The following is an 18,049-nucleotide window of genomic DNA, read 5'->3' on the forward strand; positions in this document are numbered from 1 at the left end:
AATGATTTTTTATATATACGAATGTATATTAAAATTCATATTTTTATATTAATATATACATAAAAATGTATGTAAAAATCTATATTTTTATATGAAAATATATATACAAAGTATTTTTTATATATAAAATGAATATACATTTTTTCTATAAAGTTGTGTGTTATGTACCCCTATAATACTGGTTATGTAGGCCTATCTCAATATAGGCCTGCACAGTCCCCAGTTATCCAGTTATGCATGATGTTGTCTCAGTGCCTAGACACATACACAAACACTTTCTTGCAAATACACATCATTTTAAAAATGTTCCTTTTCCATTTTTACAAGCCTAAAATCTAAAATTGGTTAATTCACACATGATATTGCAAACCTTGAGATTTCTTTAGACTGTCCTATAGCTACTAAGCTCAAGATGTAGACACCACCAGAAGAACCTTTGTGATAAACCAATCTGCTTCTAGTCATTGTTTGACAAAAGTATGCATCTTCTTGCTTTGCATGATGTACACAACATTTGCGCATCAAACAATCCAAAGTAACGCTCAATGAAATATGAGACTTTTGAGAGGGAAAGGATCAGTCCTACACTGCTTGCCATGTCTGCTTCAGCCATTAACTAAACTGCTGCCAGCTAGAGGTGCGTTGGTGAAAACAGAAAAACTATGAAAAAGGGATTTGACTCTGAGGAGTCCAGATTAGGGCCATATACTACCACTCACTGGACTCACTGGAGCCTCCTGATGTCTCTCACAGAGGCTGAAGGTGGGAGTAAATGCTGTATTGCTCCACAATGTCCAAAATGTCCTAATTCTCTCCACTCTGGAACTCATGCTTTGGGAAAATTGTCCTCTCGTTCCCCGGCCATACACTGCTTTTGTGGGGTGTCCCCTCAAGTAAAATGTAAGCAAATTAATGTAAAATAATGAATTTTAAAACACATTATGTTAATATCATTGGTAAAAAAAATTATACTATTTGTAATCTAAAACATTGTACTAACACAAAACAAAGCCATCTGCACATTACACATTGTTTTTAAGGTCTGTGAGCTGAGCAGTGTTATGTGCTTGCGACATTGCAATGTCCAGTTCTGTAAACTATAGACTGAGGCCCCCAATTCAAATAAAATCTCAGTCGGTGTATGCTGACTGAGAAAAGTGCTTTCCACTGGGAATAACGTTTGTTTTTACTTTGTTTAACTGACCTGCATTGCGAGCTGTGACGGGGCTCTTGCAGGTGCAAGCATCCAGCACGCTGCGTTGAGGAGGCGGGGCTTACGCACACCACATGACCCATCACGTGATCCATCCCAGCCTCAAAAAGCACTGCCATCCACCCTTGCGGCGCTAAACCCGTCGAAGACAAGCCCACTGGCTGTTGTGTGGCTGTTTGGCGCTGGTGGCGATTAAGGCGTTGGGAACTGCGGAATTCCTGTAGAAGCCGGTGTTGAGTCGAAGGAAGTCCAAGAAGTCTAAGGAGGCCGCTCACATTTACGCGGCAACGAAAGTCGTTCTTGCCGCCAAAACTCGTGCACAACAGCGTTTGTAGGCAGGGGCGCCTCTGACACCTGCGTCCACGGTGTGCGTATCGCCTCCCGTCCACAACTGCTCCGCCGGCTTGGACTGTGTTCTTACTATTGAGCCGGCACCTCCTCAAGACTTTGCCGAACTCTCGATGAGTCCCAAGTAAGTGTTATGAACGTTTGTGACCTAATACTAAGAGTTGCATCTAGTTGTAGGAAGGCTGGTATGGGGGGTTCTTCTGGCAACAATGATGGCAATGATGGCAACAGTGTTGGAAACGCCCCCTCAAAACTCCTTACACTGACTTGTTCCCCCTAATCCATTTTGGCTGTAAGTAAGGTCGCGCCCACGGGCTGTGCACTGATTAGATTGGCCGCTTCAGGGGGGTGTGAGAATCATGCGAGCGACGTTGTGGCCGTCCTCAGTAACAGTACCGTAACACCACTGAGAGATTCCAGGCAAGGCTCCACGGAAAGTACTGTACACGTTGCTGAATCTCTCTCTGCTATAGTGACTGACACGAGTCAAACGTGTACCGTGCCCTGTCACCTGGAAACTTCTCCCTCAGTGACTGGTTGTAATGGCATTATTTGCACGTTTAAAAACATTGCCTCAAGTTCATCTCCCTGCAGAGACTTCCCTCATGGGCGTTTTTTCAATGCAATATCTACAATGGGTTCCGTAGGTGAAGCCACACTTTTAGACTTTCATTGCGCCTCTGCTTGTGGCTCCAACTGTGAAGATGATGATGTAGTCTTCAAATGCACTGACGACCTTGAGCTAGATCAGCAAACAAATCTAGCGGTCGACTCCTGTACGCCCCTGCCAAGGGACCCCGTTCCCCCCCGGGTCAATGTTGGTGCAGTTGATTTGGTCCGCAGAAACTCACTTGAGGTTGTGAACAAACTACTGGCCGACCTCACTAGCATGAATAAACAAAGAACACGGAAATGCGACATAGGTTCAACAACGGACAGTATATTGACTGTAGATCCACTGCCCAGAGCATTCCCTGTTGAAAAGGCGTCTTCGTCTACATTTGTACCACAGAAACTGGACAGTGCCCGCTGTCTCGTTAAACGTTGAAGAATGGATGAAAGCATTTCACCTAGTCTTAGATGCTCCCAAAACAAAAAAGCAAAAAGCTTGCACCAGAATGATCAAGTAAATGCACCTAACTCAATGGAAGTACTGCAACGTGAACAAAGTGAGAGTGAAATATCTGTGTCAACAAACGAAGAAGAGCTACAGTTGGTATCTTCTGATTCCTCCCTCATGGAACGACCTTTTCCTAAGATCAGATGACGGGTTTCTCGTAAAAAAAGACGTGTGCATTGTGGTGAGTCTGAGCATGCTGCTCCAAGAATTGCTCAATCTCCTCAAGACTTACAGGCGCTAATTATGTCTTCCATGTGTATGTCCATTGCACCGTTCCTTAAAATGTATGAGCATCTCAACGATAACTTTAAAAAAATGGCCTCGGCTATACACATATTGACAACAAATATGGGCAAAATCGAGCAAGAGTCTCTTCGCGGTAAAATGGTTCTGCAAGAGCTAAATAAGAAGACTGACGACACTTTCACAGCTTTGTGGAACAATGTAAAGAACACCAACATTGACAAAAAACTGCTGGCTGAGGTTGCCAAAGAAGCTTTGAACATATTCCAAAAAGATACCACACTGAACGGCCCTTTAATTGCTTCTAAGTGTTGGAAGTGTAGCCCAGCCTCAGTTCCTGACACTCCTCGGCCGAGTTCCAGTCCAGATCACAATATTCCTTCTAATATACCGCAACTTGTGGGACCTTTGCCATTAGCAAAAAAAAACTTGGATCCCACGGAATGCACAGTTGGCCCACATCCTCTAGCAGCGGCTCCACTGATATAGGCTGGGTCGGCTGCTCCAATCGGCAGTGTGGAGCTCAGTCCGACTGTTATTATCCCGGAAATGAATCCTGACTGCACAGCTAAAAGTGGTGTCGCGAAAGCTGTAATAGAGGCTCAAGATGCGTCGAATCCAGCTCTACTAAACCCTCAAATACCGTCAACTTCTACAAGCACGCCTTGCCAGGAGATGGGGCCAGCATCTCCACCCAGAGTGTTGTTGGATGCCGCCGAACGTCCGGCTGTGATATATGACATCTTTAAGAACCCGTCTGAAGTACTTCAAACTAATAAAAGTACTGAACATGCTGCAAGTGGCCCTAGTAAGAAAACGAAAAATGTACCAGCATGGAAAGCAAAGAGAGCTGCCACAAACTCACAAAAATTTCTACGCAACCTGAAAACTCTGAATGTCACAGTAACCGGTCTGCTTCCAAAAAGTAAACCAACTGAAAATAAGCAGTTGGCGAAAGTCTCCAAGGAGTTACCGATAGACTTAGAAGACTCCCACACGTGCATTAGCGATGTCTCTGACTCGCTGCTGAATGTATCAACCTACGAGGATGCGGAGATACCCTGTAACGCCACCGACGCTCCCACGTCGATAGTGCCTGGCTCAGTGGCATTAGAGTCAGTGGCTGCTGAGGTTTCCCCTGTGAATCCCTCTGAAACTAACACAGCGAAGATGGTCAGTCTCGACACTGCAAAGACGGCCCTCGCCGGAAAGTTGCCTCTGCCTACAGTGCTAGCTGTAGTGGTGACTGACACATCTGCAGAGAAATTGCTGAGTCAAGTCCCATCAGCGTTTAAGTCATTGAATAACCAACAACCGGCTGTCACTTCGGTCCCGGACACTGTCATGAAACCGATCATCTCTGCAGTGTGTCCAACCCTGGTATGACCCAAGCACGCCATTGGCAAAAAAAGTCCGATGAGAGTTTGCCAATTGATCGAACCTCAGTGTGTCCGTACTACTGGAAACCTGGACAACTGCCTTAAATTCTTAACTCTGGCAGACAAATGTAAATTGTTGGAAGCCAGATTTAACATCTCCTGTGACGCACAATACCCCAATAAACCTGTATCCAAACAGGACATCAAGATGTTACCGGCTGAGCCAAGTGTCTGTGTGATTCCTACCCTAAAAAATCCCTCTAGGGTTAACAACCCTGAAAGTCTGGTGCCTGCCTGGTCCCGTAATCCTAAAGAGTATCGGAACAGACAAGGCCCTCCTAAAAGAAATGTTCAATCTGGAGAGAAAAATATGGGACCTTCAATGAGTAATTCCCAGCAAGGATTACATCGCCTCTTACTAGAACGTATTGTATCCTCGGACGACTTAATCTTAAATCGCCACAATGTAATCTGGCTATGTCATTTGATACCAACTCTGAGATCAATCGCCTCCGAGGACCTTACAATTGTCGAATTTTTCAATGAGAAAAAAAATGATGCTGTAATCCTACATCTACAGTCAAAACTGATTGCTGATGCTCTATTAGACACAGGTCCTGTGCTGATGTCATTAGGGTTTGACATATTAAGGGTTGACCCTAGTGCGCGGCCGTCGATCACAAAAGAAGAGAACAACTCTACAATTGAGTCAGAGACCACCTGCGAACGACATCAAAAGCAAGAATCGAGGCCAACAGCCCCAATAACAAAGGCTCCAATAATGGATCTTACCTCGACTGAGGATTGGACTGAGGATTGTGTGGCATTGCCTCTTGAGGATAAACCAATAAGGATCACAATTAAGGGAAACCAGAGTCTACTAATGACAAATGTCTCACATGCTGCTAATCCCACACACAGTGTCCGACTGGTCCTGGCTTGCAGTCACCTTAAATAAAGTATCAAACATCTAACACCAGGACGTGGAGCCAAGAAGCATCAGCACATTGGCATCTTGGAACACTGGAGGGTTCCATCACCTGTTCAATATTCCTTGGGCAAAAAACGTGGATCTTATTTGCCTACAAGAGACATGGTTAAGCGAAACACTGAAATTGCCTTCAATCCAGCGATACGCCAACCGAAGGGTAGACCTATGGCTGGTCTACTGACGGCTGTCAGAAAGGCCTCGGGGCTTGGGATAGTTGAATCAGCCAACGTGTCGCCTTACATTCAGCTAACCACAATATGTGGACTTCTTCGAGTGAATTGCAAGACTGACAAATTATGCATTATTAATGTCTATTGGAACCATCAAGCAAAAGAAGCCAATGAGTTTGCAGATACAGTATCAACAGCGATTGATGGACTTCTTGAAATGCCGCAGCCGCCCGACTTGATCCTATGTGGCGACTGAAATCTCATATGCTTAAACGAGAAAAGACATCTAGCGCCCAAAGCATCCCGACGGTGCAAAGAAATGAAAGCTCGAGAAATGCACATGCTAATGGAAACACGGTGGGAGACATTCCAGCTAAGCCCACCTGGAGAAGGCTAAAGCAAACCTCAATCCTAGACTATATATTCATCAGTGAAAACATTCACAAAAGAGTTCTTCAGTTAGATGTACTTGAAATGTTGCATAGTAATCACAAAATGGTACAGCTTACGCTTGAAAATTCGAACAAACATGCAAGCGTTTGCTGGCCTCATGTCGTCGGCACTGGGTCCAGTAGGATCCGCTTAAATCTCCTGGACACGGAAGTGGAGGAGATAACATAGAACTTTGTGAGAGACACAAAAGGCCTCAAATATCAACTGCTGTTGTCGAACTTCGCTGAACATAAACACATCTTACGCCACTGTGAACTAAGACCAAAACATAAATTCGATGTCTATGTTTTGCAACGGAAAAGACTCATGAGACAAGAAATAAGGAAGCTTAAGGGGCCCATGAATGACAACATTAAACAAAAAATAAGGAAACGTAAACAAAATTACAAGAATTGGCTCAAGTCTCATGCAGCAATAATGTTACAAAACGACGGCGAGAATATGTTACTCAAAATGGAGGGAAAGAAATTGGCTCAATTTTGGAAACTGATCAATAGTAATCTAGCGCCTCAAAATGCCATCCAGGCCATTGCAGTGACTGGAGATGCATGGGTAGAGCATAACTCCGCCCTGTTCACCAAAGGAGTCCCACTGACAAATTGTGCTTCGCCAATTTCAACAGAGTGGGATCTGGAGTTCGAGAGAACAGATATCCTCTTGATAATTAAAAGTGTACATGAATCTAGAGCCCCAGGGCCTGACGGCCTAACCAACTATACGCTCAAACGCAATCCGGAGCTATGGGCAGACTTCTGTGCCACTTTATTCAAGCGGATTGTCTTGGCTCGTGCAACCCCCAAGTCTTGGAAGAGTGCAGTTGTGGTGCCAATATTCAAGAAAGGGGATCGCACGAACCCGAAAAATTACAGACCCATAGCGCTCCTCGATGTTCTGGGGAAAGTATACGCTACACTGCTTCAACAGAAACTTCTGAAATGGGCCAAAGACTCTAACCACATAGACCCCAGGCAAGCAGGCTTTGTGAAGGGGGTCGGTTGCAGTTTAAATCTACTTATATTGAACATCTTGAAGATGGAGGCCCTCAGACTCAACACCAAGCTGTACCTAGCGATGATAGATCTTTCGCAAGCATTTGACAGCATAAATAGGGAGTTGATGTGGGAAAAACTAGCCAAATGGAACTGCCCGTCGAGTCTTGTTAGTGTAATCCGTGAACTGTACACGGAAACGTCCATCAGGATTTGGCTTGACATGTCTGGTACACTATCTGCCAAAATAAATACACATAAAGGCGTAAAGCAGGGGTGTCCTTTGGCTGCTACTATCTTTAACTTATTCATATCAGACCTCCAAGAGATATTCTTTGGCGCAAATACCTTACCCCCTAAAATACATGGTGCACCTATTGATTATCTGGTATACACCGACGACCTTGTGTTGATAGATCAGACCCCAGTTGGGTTGGAACGTAAAATTACTTTATTAGATGCATATATAACATCAAATGGTCTGTCTATCAACGCCCAAAAAAGCGAAATTTTGATCTTGGGAAATCTACAAGGTTTGTGCGGCAGGGGTAAGAAACCATCCTGGTACATTGCTAACGATAAGATCCAGCTCGTTAAATATTCAACATATCTGGGTATGCAAATTAGCGCAAGTCGAAACGATGCTCCTTGGGCTGAAGTAGCTAAAAATAAGTGTCGTCAGTTGGCATCTCAAGCTTCCCTGATCAACAACAAATACAGAAAACTTTCACTAAAACCAATTATCCTGTTTTACAAGCAGAAAGTGGTGCCCATTTTGATATATGGAGGGGAAAACGCTTTTGGGGCTTCCTATGATCTCTGGAATACTTTAGAAAACATCTTCTGGTCACGTGTGCTAAAACTGCCAAAGGGTACCTCAACTATTTGTATACAAAATGAACTGGGGTTGATTTCGATGCACGCTAGGGTTGCATGGAATCTCCTAAGTCTATATCATAAAACAATAATGACGGAGCCGGCTCCCCAATTTGGCATCCTGCACAGGCCCGTCCTGGAAAAAGCAAATACCATTTTTGCAAAATGGAACCAGCTGTCGCAAGACTTGCTTGAAGAATACAACATCACTTGTGCACTGCTAGTGGACAATCCAGAGGCTGCAAAAAAAGCTGTGGAAACTGGATTGGATCCAAACTTGTAACCGAAGAGCGCGCTCTTCATCAAAGGCTGAGGTACCAGGTGAGGCCAAAGCATACGACCATCGTGCAAACTACCTAATGTGCCTCCCGAATCAACATGCAAGCGCGCTGTATATGCGCTTCAGATTGAATGTGTTCCTGTCACGAGATCCTATTGGAACGAGGTCAAAACAAGCTACCTTTAATTTCAATTGCCGATTCTGTAATGATCCCAAGGAAACCTTGAAACATCTGACTATGTCTTGCCAGTCTTTGGAGCAGCAAAGGGGTCGTTGCTTTGCCCCTGTGACTAACCTCTATCGCACAAGGAGCACTGAAAAGTGGTGGCAAGTTCTCTGTGAAGGACTTAACAGAGCAGCTCTATTTGCCCTAATTAACTTTCTACAATTTTTAAAATCTCGGCTAGAACTAGAGTCATAGTCAAGTATGGTACGAGACGTAAGGAAGCCTGGCTGACTTTCTCTGATACCATTTACTATTGAGGAGCGTGGAATGGAGGAGAGGAGAACTTCCATGAGAAGAACCTACATGAGAGAGACGCATGTGTTGGCTTGTATATATATATATATTTTCTCTTTTAAAGGTTGAACAAACCAATAAAAAAAATAAGAAAAATAAAATAAATAATAAAATCACAGAAAATAATGTCCCTCGTAGACATGCGGCCCTCAGGGTTTGGCTAACTGACATATATTGCGCCATGTCTGCATTGGAGAATTATCAGGGAACTACCTAAAGAACTGGACCTGCTTCTAGACACAGGTCCTGATTTACAGAATTCTTTGCTCGCTGAAAAGTGACTTTTTGCACTTATTAGTGTGCAAAACTTCCTTTGTCGATTCATGGAACCGACTGTTCGTGCATTTCTGGGACATTGAGTTGAGTTCACGAAGGTCCATCACGTCTTTGCGTGCAATGGGGCGCTCCGCGCGAGACTCCATGCAAAGTGTGGGACGGACCTACACAAGAAAATAAATAGGGGGCAGAACATGCATCATCCCCATTACCTACGCGGAATGAGGAAGAACAAGGATTTACGTTGGCGTATTGAGAGACGGGATACGCAAAGGAATTACATGCCCAGCAACGGGCAAACACAAGCATATATATGGATCTGACCACGTAACTTCATTTCGGGTGAGGAAGCACGTAAAGCTAGTGATCCTTTCACCACATGAAAGGATCCGCAAAGTCCCAATCGCATAGGAAACAATGGGCAAAGGTAAGGTACAGTCAGGAATTCAGGGGTGCTGGCACGCAGTTGAGGTGCCGATTGAAGTTAGGGGTGCACATATGCAGATTAGTGGAGTGAAGCTGTCTTTTATGGGGATCGCACGCAGATTTACTGGGGGTTGACTTGAGTGACGTGACATGTAACTCATTTTATCACAGTGCAGTTAGGAGTTACCGGGGACCGTACGCAGTGTCACCGGATTGCTGCCCTGATTTCGGGGGGACGGCCCTACTTACCTGTTGCACCAACAGCAATAGTACCAGATGTAGTAGTGCTATAATTTGAAGCAATACTAGTGCTACTACCAAAAGTAGTACACTAACCGCTGTAATAGTATTACTACCAGTAGCTGTAATATTTTGTCTACTACTGGTAGTAGTATTTTCAGTAACAATAGTATGTCTGCCAGTGCTACTGCCAATAGTAGTAGAACGAGTACCACTCTCTGTAGTAGGAACATTACCAGCAGTGTTAGCACTACTACCAGCAGCAATACTAGCATTGCTACCACCGGTACTAACAGTACTGAAAGGATTAACCCTAATAGTATGAAACTAGCAGTAGTACTGCTATCAGTGCTGGTACCACTATTGCGTGTAGCATAAGTACTACCAATACTATAGTGCTAAGCTAATAGAAACAGCACTGGCAGTGGTAGTACTGCTGGGAGTAGTCATTTTACAAATAGTACTGGTACTCATACTACGTGATCATATATTAGTTGTACCAGTAACACTGTTAACACTATTGGTAGTATTAACAGCACTAATGTGATTAATGGTAGTAACCATACAATTAGTGGTACTACTGATAGTCCATGAGACATTACTACCACAATTGTTAGTGCCACTATCTGTACTACTATACCTACTAATATTACCTGCACAACTATTACTGCTAGTAATATTACTATTACAGTTGGTGATACCACTATTACAGCTACTGCTACTACAAATACCATTACACTGCCAGTAGAAGTAGCAGCAGTATTACAAACAGCCTCATTAGTAGCACTACTACTTCCTGCAGTAGTATTGTATTCTGATTGTACTATCATCACGGCTACTACTAGCAGTGATAATAGTATACCAGATCCAGTAGTATGAGTTCTATTACTACTGGCAGCTCTCCAACTATAGGCAGAAGTACTGCCAGAATAACTAGCATTAATGATATTGTTACTATAGTTAGTAATACTGGAAGTAGCAGATGTATTTTTGCCACTGGTAGTAATGGAACTACTGCTGGCACTAGTGCTACTGCTTTTGATAGAACTGTTACCACTATGAAAGTAACACTACTATTTCAGGTATTTCTACTTTGGTGGTGCAGTTTTCGTAGGTAAATACACTCTGTGTAAAATAAAATAAAATGCAACCTTTTACTTTGCCCCTTTGCTGCTATAATTGGTTTACCGGCTGCACTTCCTTTCCATCTCTCATGTCACTTCTTCTTCAAGGGCTTGAAAGCAGCTCACAAAATGGAGGACAAACATAGCAGGAAAAATGCATAGTAAAATGTTGACAATAAGATAGACAGGGACAACTTTTGTCTGGGCAACAGGTAAAAGATTAATCATTATCAGTCAGACATTTGTAAAAACGGTATATTCCCATTCAGTTCTTTGACAGGAGAACCCATGCTTTCCACAAAGGCATAGTCACTGAATCACACTTTGCGGGACGGCCAGTAAGTTTCAAGGCACCTTTACTGAGGGAATTTTAATGTCACATCTCTGGATGTAAGATTGTTTCAGACAACAACCCCCAGTTCCCGACATGCTGCTGGAAAGGGAATGGAATCTGCCCATTCCACTCATATTTTTGGAACAACTGCAATCCTTTTAACAAAACATGCGGAATGTACTGTAAGTAAGTTGCAAAATGGCATGCCATATAGGAACCAAGACACACTCGTGCCATGGATCCCCTGTCATGGTGACTGAAAAAGCAGCCATCAGGGTGGCACAGACTGTTCCTTATGGAATATGTGCTATCAATGCAGACTGGCCACCTGCAGTGGGACTTCACTGCCATGAGTGATCTCGGACCATTATTTATATTATCAGGCCTTGAAGTGTGATGACGTGAAAGCTTCTGTAGGTTTTGACTATCTGGTGCCGCAAAGCCGAAACTATTGACATGGGAATGGACGATATAGGGGCAATGGCATGTGAAGAGTGACACATGGCCTGCAGATGTTGTTTGGTTATATTTCTTCCTCATCGACACCCATGTCCATGTAAGGGCCTATGTGACTTCGCTCCTCAACCCTTACTCTCTCGATCCAAACCACGTCCATTGAAAACTCTTCTACGTGTTGTCAATCAGCTGCATGTTTCACTGGCTCATCAGCAAGCCTGTGGTGTACTGCTCATTGACAAGGATCAGGGTTGAAAAACTGAGGTAGAAATGTTCGAGGAAGAAAAGACCAAAGATCATTTTTCTGACTGTCTTTTCTCCCCTGAACATTTTTGACTTGGGCCTCACCGCTGACCACACCCCCATCAACACCCCTACCCCCAACCCCACACTCCTAAACACCCCCACCCCACCCCCCTACTTACCTTGCTGCCGACTCGCTGTGTCCCTGTAACGCCTGTTCCCTTTCACTACCGTGATCGGGACACCCCCGCAACTCGGCCGAAATTCGGGCAAATCACGCATTCGGGATTTTCAACTCGGTCATTTTGGCCGATTCCATTTGGCAGTGGGAGAAACACGAAAAAGAAATATGACTTCCCATGGCCAACAACTAACTCCCCTTTGTGAGGTCTCTGCACATCACCACCCATACCTGGAAGCCGACACTGGCAAGCTAAGTCCCATCCAGTTTGTTTTAAAATGATGAAGTCTATTTGCTCCATTTTGAAAGCTGGGTTATTTTGGGCTTTTTCTGAATTGATAGAGCTTTTTTGAGCAGGTCTTGCGATTGTTTAGATTACGGAGCTGTGAGCTCATTCAATTTCTATCACATACATACACAAACACTGCTCCCACACTCACACACAACACACTGCACCCTTCAAACATCCACTGCCCCACACACACTGGCTCCCTCACACATTGACCCGCCCACAATGTCTGTCCCCACACACAATGCTCTCTTTCTCTCTCTCCCTCACACACACATTGCTCCCCCACACACCGGCACACACTGCAAATACAAACAATGAACACAAACGTACCCACACACACACTGCTCACCAGGCACACACTGCCAATCACCCCACACACAAAGCCCCCATACATGCACTGCCCCAGAGCACACACACAGACACTGCCCCGCCACACCTTGTGACCACCCCACACACACTTCCTACACATGCTTTTCACACACACACACACACTGGTCATACTCAATGACCATACATACACACACTGCTCCCAAACACACATCCCATTTACACACATTGCCCCACATGCACACTGTCCACACACACACACACTGCCATCCAAACACTGATCATTTCTCCACTCATTGCCCCCACACTCTACTATTACACACTGATAAACTGTCCATCCACACTCATCCCACACATGCACTGCCCCTACACATTGCCCATGCCCTGCCTCTGCACACAATTTCCCCCACACACTGACCCAACTCACACTGCCACCCATACACACTGACTGGCCACACTGCTCCCACATACATTAACCCAAACTTCAAATTGCCCCATGCACATACTTCCCTCACACACTGCCCCCACACACAAACACATTTCCTCTATCTGCACTGTCCGCTCATACTTCCTCCAACAGGCACACACAGTGCCACACAAGCAGTGCCACCACACACTTCCCCCACAAACAAACCGCCTGCCCATCAACACACACACCATCTGCCACACACACAAACACTGCCACTTCCCCAACACACACACTGCCATTTCTTCCCCATACACAATGCCACCCCCCAACCACACACTGCCAATCCCCCAAAAAACTACCATTTGTTCATTCACACAATCCCCACACATACATTGCCTTACTTCACACAGACCCCCAAACACATACTGACCTCCATTACACTGTCCCCCCACACACACATTGCCCACGCAGTTCCACACACCCACTGCCTGTACACACTGCCCCCCTACCCACTCCTAAAACGCACATGCACCCACTGTCGACTAACAGACACTGCCCATATAACACCCCCCCATGCAAACACCTGGCTCTTCCCCACAACACCCCAGAAATATTGACCCAACACAATGCTCTGCCACATTGCCCCAACACACATACCAACACTGCCCCATGCACACTCACACCAATGCACACTGCCCAACCTGCTCACAATGTACCCACACCCACTGTTCCCATATATGAAGACTCTATCCTCACACAAGCACAAACCCCCCCACACTGCCCCACAAACCTTCTATACATACACTGCCACCAAACACTCCCCCCACACACACACTGCCCACACACACTACCACTGTCCCTACATGGAACCCCCCCACATACACAACCATCACATGGGTCTACCAGACATACAACCCACACACACACTGCTCTTCAACAAGAATTCCCCTCACACACATTGGCCAGTGTTTCATAATCATTGCCCACACACACAGTAAGAGTGCACCCCCATGGCAACTGCCCCATACACACACAAACTAACCCCCGCTTATGTACACAAACTGCCCCTACAAACTTACACTGGTCACACAGACTGCCCTGCACATGCACACTGCCCCAACACATATACTTCCCCAATACATGCACGTCCCCAAACATGCAATGCACACCCATTGACCCCACACATGTTCCTCACACACTTCTCACCTGCACACACTTTCCACACAGTCACTGCACACACACACACACTAACCCTGCCACCACACAAAAACACACTGCCCTCTTACTCACAAACTGCTCACCCCATACACACCACTGCCCCCACAAACACACACTGATGCCTCACACACTCTACCCAGGTCCTGTGCTTCCATAAACATTTCCCTCAGAAAGATACGAAACCCCCATACACACAGCACCCCCACACACAAACACTGGCCCCACACATTTACTACAAACACACACACGGCCCCACCTGCGCTGTCCACCACTTCACTGTCCCCCTAAAACACTGGCCCAACAGATACAACACACACACACACACACAAATGGGCTAATAGCAAAACTATATCTAGAAAAAATTCATAATACAGAATCCAACTTCATATTTGCAAAAATGTGTATTTTTACTCGCGTGTTCGGTACCATCTTTGCGGGGACTTGAACGCGTGTTACCATCCTTGTGGGGACTTACTTTATTATTCTTATTTGGGATGATTGCTCCAAAAGCAAATGGAAAAATGCTTACTTTATAGTACTCCATATACATTATACAACTGTATTGCTACATGTGAGTACCTGCCTGCATCACACCAGATGGATTTTGCTGGTTTGGCATTTCCCACAAGATTTTTTATTTGCATGTGAAACTTAAAAGGGTACTTATTTTCTGGCATTAAACACTATTATAAGCACTCAAAATGTTCCAGAAAAGATAACTGCGACACAGGAGATGACTTGATTGACCCAGGCTGACACACTGTGGGGAAAACGAAATAAAACATTCAAATTCAGATCTCATTCTTTCACAGGCATCATCTACCCATCAAACTCATATCTCCTCTTTAGAAATGGTTTAATGGAAATGATGTTGCTTCCATCTTTTGGAATGTGTATAATAATAGTGGAATTAACTTTCCTATAGGACTCATGTTTGATTTTAGAAAAGTTACATTTTCCACAGAGAGTGTGTGTGATAATCAACAGTCCCCACAGAGACAGTGGGCCTCATTCCGAGTAGGGCGGTAAGGGTTAATGGTCACCGGTAACGAGACCAGTGCCGTTAAACCCTTACCGCTCTACTACGAGTTCACTTTGCGGGTCCTTCCTTAACGCCTGCTTTTAGCAGGCGTTAAGGACGGGACCCGCAAAGGGACTTTAGTGCTAATAACGGTACCGTAATTTACGGTACCGTTATTAGCGCCTTCCCCATTCCCATTGAGCCCTATGGGGGCTCAATTGGGAATGGGGAAGGGCACTGGTGAATGGGGAATTACCGGTCCCTCCAACCTTGGAATGGACCGGTAATTACTCCATTCACCAGGGAGGAGTCGGAATGATTTTGGAGGCAGCCATGCCGCAAATGAAATTCAATGAAATTCATGCCAATGGTTTGTGTACATGGACATTTGAAGTCAATCCCCAGTGACGATACAAGTGTTTGGGCATATGTGGTCAATAACTGCAAAAAGCTGCGAGTTGTTGAGCATATGATGGCCCTAACTGACAATATGCTTATACAGTACATATGCAAAAGCCGAAGCTACTGACTTTGCCAATGCGTGTTGTGTTAATTTGCTACTGCGACTATTTCCGTACCTTACCTAGCTTAAGCCATACAGGGCTTTAAAAAGTATATGGAAATGCTTACCAATGCTTCTTTATAATGTCAATGAGCGTGAGCTTCATTTCAACTGTGCAGAACTGCAGTTGTTGGTATTATTTGAATTACTTGTGGAGAGAAGAATAAGTTTTTAATTTTTAAAAGACCCTAAGGCTTTTAAGTTATGTCTGCTATCATGTGACGCAGTTTACCATCCACCGGCAATGCTAATGCAGATTTTATATTGCTTTTTCCCTCATCCCAAACTTATTTAGTTACCCTATGCATCGCAGCGCATTGCCAAGAAGCAGCAACCTTCAGGATCTGTAAACTGGCCAGTCATTGTGTCCATCCCTTCGGTTGCTCTTCTTTTGTGCCTAGAATGTTGTATGCCTCCACATTCTTTTCTGTTTCTAGACAATTCATATAGCTGCCGCTTTTAATTGAGAGAAATCATCTCAAGCACACTGGCACCGGCCATCAGAACGGCGTGGATTGGACACCTACCTACCTATCGCTGCCCTGAATAAGAAATCTTCTCCTCCCTGCACAGTAAGGACGTGCCTCAAGAGGGATATAATTGCAGCATTAGCCCATTACCAGTGGTGGACTGTCCCACAGGGTTATCTGGAGATGTGCCGGTGCGCCTCTGCTTAAGGGACAGCTCTTGGGTGGGTAAGTCTCCAGTTTTTGCATCACCGCGTGGTGCATGCACAAGGATGATGTGAACAAAAAAAACACCTTGTTAAGCCTGTCAGATAGCACAGCGAGTAGAGCGCTTGATTTAACATCAATCCAGAGCCTGCTTATGCAGGTTCAAATTCCTGCCGGGCCAAACAGAGCCATTCATCCTTCCGAGGTCGATATATGAGCACCCACTAATACATAGCTCTCAACCATTTGTGTTGCAAAGGTGGTGAAATCACCCGTTTTTGTTTTTGGCGGGTGAGACGCCCATTGGAATGAATGGGCGTGCAGGAGGCTTGGCGGGTGAGTCAGCCCTTTACAAGGCGGGTGACACCCGCCAAAAGCGGGTGAGTTGAGAGATATGCTAATAAGCAGAGCTCAGGTGCCTGAGGGGTCATAGCACACAATTGTTATCCTACAACAGCTGGGATACACAGATTTATGACTGTTTCTTGAAAAAGGGAGACTTGACCACTAGCACTCAATTCCAATGTATAAGCACTGGCACTATACATATCTCGTAAGGTTAGTTAGAAGAAGGAGGCCGGTGGCTGAGAACCGGGGTTCCATTCGGAACTCTCTATATGAAGCCCTGCAAGAAAGGCAGTTATCTTTGGATGGAGTTCTAACTTGCTCAGGAAGTCTGTCTTAATTTCAGCTGCCTTGTGAGCAAGGTCGGACTGAGATAAAAAATAGGCACACGTGTGAATTACACATTGTTCGTTTTCAGGAGGAACTGTTTGGGAAGTGCTTCAGGGGTAGCATGTTCTTAAAGACGTGTGGAAAACTGTGTTTCTTAACACATTTTAAACTGATAACATTGGCCAAAACAATCCATTAGAACGTAACCAAAGGCAAACTGGCCCACAAAATCCAATGACATAGGTGCCTACCAAAGCATCACCCACCCACATCGTTGTGTTTTCCTGGCAAGGGAAATGACGTTGGGTTAGGGAGGGGGTCGGAGTTCTTCCGGCAGTTACTGCCAAGGTTAAATTAAAGAGCAGTTGATGGCACCCCTGCTCCTGCGTACTTTCTGCATGTGACGGTTTGCGAGGACTGTGTAAAACCTCACAATTGGCGATGAGGGGTGTCTGACACCCACCCGTGCCAGTCCAGGCCCATGGTTGAGCGGTACAGTGCGTCGGCACACCTCGACCCCAGGAGCACGCAGAGGACTGCAGTCGAGCGGCTTGGCGCGTCGGCGAACCTCCGCCCAACGACACTCAGGTGAGAGGTCCCAGCCAGCCCCGGAGCACTGCCACCACACGCCGACCCCCCCCACCACCGCCGTGACCTGTGGGGACACGTGGGGCGACACGGAAGCCCAAGGAGACCCTCCCATACACGCCCTCACAACGGCAAGGGAAGGCCCTGTCACATGGGCCCAACGGCGACCCAGGACGGCACCAGGAGGCCACGTGGACTACAACGAGGCCCAGGGAGGCCCTGCTGAGGCCTAGGAACCCCCCCCCCCACACGAGCACCACAGCAGCCCAGGGTGGCCCCGCCAAGGGGGCTTCATAGGGGCCCAAATAAGCAGCTTCACATGTGCATGCAACACGCCAGCCCACAGAGGTGGCCAGCGCTCACCCCTAACGCAGTGAAGCACACGAGGACTCACAGGACACACTCCATCAAGAGGCGTGTA

The sequence above is a fragment of the Ambystoma mexicanum genome, chromosome 1p, assembly GCF_040938575.1.
Source record: "Ambystoma mexicanum isolate Mex_15411 chromosome 1p, UKY_AmexF1_1, whole genome shotgun sequence".
Classification (NCBI taxonomy): Eukaryota; Metazoa; Chordata; class Amphibia; order Caudata; family Ambystomatidae; genus Ambystoma; species Ambystoma mexicanum.